We start from the raw sequence: 2,939 nt of genomic DNA, 5'->3' as shown, positions 1-2,939 counted from the left end.
GTGTGAAGAGGAGCTTCAGAACAACAGATTCAGATCGTAGGAGTAGAAACATTTAGAAAATGAGGAGCGTTAGGTCTTCGTCTCCAGGAGGCTTAGTGGCGTTAAGTCCTTTTACTGGACCCCCCGGACCGCCCATGACCCCTGGCCCCCCGTGACCCCTGACCCCCTGGCGGCGTGCTGACGGCTGACAGAGTGTCTGATGACAGCTGCAGTCAGCAGGATTAGCCTCAGAGAGCTAACGCTGCTGTCAGACCATCCTCCCTAAACCGTCTCCTCTGAGTCCAGAATCCTAAAGTTCTTCAGGAGAGAAACACAACAATCACACGTTACTGGAGGAGAAATATCTAAACGAGCCAATAACAAGCTGCTTTAAACAAAAAGGCTTCGAGAAGGAGAAACTAAAACACCGCTGACTGAAGAAACCAGCTGACGAGGTTTAAAACAACCATCATCAACACAAACACAGGAAAGGAAGTCCGTTTTTCTGTCTTTTTTTGTCATTTTGTGTCTTTTGGGATCATGTTATGTATTTTTTGGTCGTTTTTCATATTTTTTTGGTGTTTTTATGTATTTTTTTCATTTTGTGTCTTTTTTTTGGGTCATTTCATGTATTTTTAAAGGTAATTTATTCTATTTTATTGTTTTTTGTGTCTTTTTTGTGTCATTGTGTCTTTTTGTTCATTTTTTGTTCATTTTTGTTCATTTTCTGATATATAATTTGAATATCTGTATATAGATTTTTTTCTCTCTCTCACACACACACAGATCAATAAACTGCACACTCATACACACAAAGATTTGCTAATATAATGTGACTTAAAGCTACACTCACACACACACACACACACACACACACACACACTCTGCTGTCAGTGTGAATCTGCTGACTCGTTCTTTTCCTCTCAGGTCAGGAGCTCCGTCATGACTCAGCACACAGTTTCCTCTCTCAGTTAGTGGAGGCTTCCTCAGTAGGACCTGGACCTGGACCTGGACCAGGACCTGGACCTGGACCTGGACCTGGATCAGGAACAGGACCTGGTCCTGGTCCTGTGTGAGTTTGTGAGAGTTTTCTGAGTCAGTAACAGAACTTTGAGGTCTTTTTATGAATCTGTTCAATAAAAAGATCATCGCTAACAAACGTTCTCAGGTTTTATTCTCCGCTCTAATAAATGTGACATTAAATTTCCTTTTACAGTCTCATCTGTCTTCAGCAGCACCAGGTCCTGCTGAATCAGACTTTCGTTTTTCATTCTGTTTTTTACGACGTAGTGGGGACCAAGGCTTTAACCGACAATGTGAGGACTTTTTTTATTCTAATAGGGTTCAGACTCGATTTTAAGGATACAGGTTATAATTAGGTTTAGGTGAGGTGGTTAGGGTTCAGTTAGGCCAGGGATGGGCAACATGAGGCCCGGGGGCCACATACGGCCCTCACCCTCACTTGAAGTGGCCCTCAGTACAACTACATGCATTTGAGCATGAAATATGTTAAGTTACTGCACTGTAAACATATTTAAAATGTCAGTTTCATCATACCTGGTGAAGTGACGCTCCTATATGTGGCCCTGTGGTAGTGAACATGAAACATTGTGGCCCCTGCAGCATTTAAGTTGCCCACCCCTGAGTTAGGCATCTAGTGTGATGGTGAAAAATATTAAATGGAATAAAGATAGAAGTGTTTTGAATGCCAAAAAACAGAATAGATACAGTATTAACGAGTAGTATGAATTTGTATGAGTATGTGAGAATTTAATACAACACTTTGCTTAACCTGCTGACCCCGCGACCCGGCCCTGGACACAAAATAATTCCCTAAAATAATGAAGTAAATCTACTGCAGCTTGAAACAGAACCAGTGAATCTTAAACTAACAGCAACAGGAATCCACTTTAGATTGTTGGTTCTATTAAACTTTATTGTTCAGTGCAAAAAGCAGCAACATGCAGAGTAATGTACATATATTATTATATAACAGTAGGGGTGGATATGAACACACCAAGATATAAACAGCATGAACATGTGCAGCAGTTACAGCAGGCAGTGCAGGTATAAGTATAAAATATATCATGCAGGTGTAAATACAAGTAATGCTAATAATGATACATAATATAGAGAATAAACTGCATTATATGAATACTGTGTATAGCAGGGGTCTAAAACTCAAATTACCTGGGGGCTGCTGGAGGCAGTATCAAAATGACCATAAAAAGACACAAAATTACAAAGAAAAAAAAAAGGACACAAAATGACAGAAAGAAAACAATTTACTTAAAAAAATGAACAAAATGACCCAAAAAAGAAACACAATGACCAAAAAAGACACAGAATTACCAAAAAAGACAAAATTAATAAAAAAAAAAGACACAAAATGACCCCAAAAAATACACAAAATTATTTTAAAAAGATACAAAATTATTTAAAAAAGACACAAAATTGCCAAAAAAGACACAAAAACATTAAAAAGACACAAAATTATTTAAAAAGACAGACAATTATTAAAGAAAGACACAAAAGTATTTTAAAAAGACACAAAAACATTAAAAAGACACACAATTATTAAAAAAGACACAAAATAACAGAAAAAACTAAATTACCTAAAAACGACACAAAATGACCAAAAAAGACACAAAATGACAAATAAAGACACAAAATGACAAAAAAAGACACAAAATAACAGAAAAAACTAAATTACTTAAAAAAAGACACAAAATGACAAAAAAAAGACTCAAAATGACAAAAAAGACACAAAATGACCAAAAAAGACAAAAAAAATGACCAAAAAAGACACAAAGTGATCCCAAAAATTATTCAAAGTTACTAAAAAACAGACACACAATTATTTAAAAAAGACACAAAATTACCAAAAAAATACACAAAATTATTTAAAAGTTAAAAAATGTTTTAAAAGTAATTAAAAGGACCTTTCACACACGACACAG

Source organism: Centropristis striata, chromosome 14 (assembly GCF_030273125.1).
Source record: "Centropristis striata isolate RG_2023a ecotype Rhode Island chromosome 14, C.striata_1.0, whole genome shotgun sequence".
NCBI lineage: Eukaryota > Metazoa > Chordata > Actinopteri > Perciformes > Serranidae > Centropristis > Centropristis striata.
The sequence above is the reverse complement of the archived record's forward strand: the minus strand, read 5'-3'. Positions refer to the sequence as shown.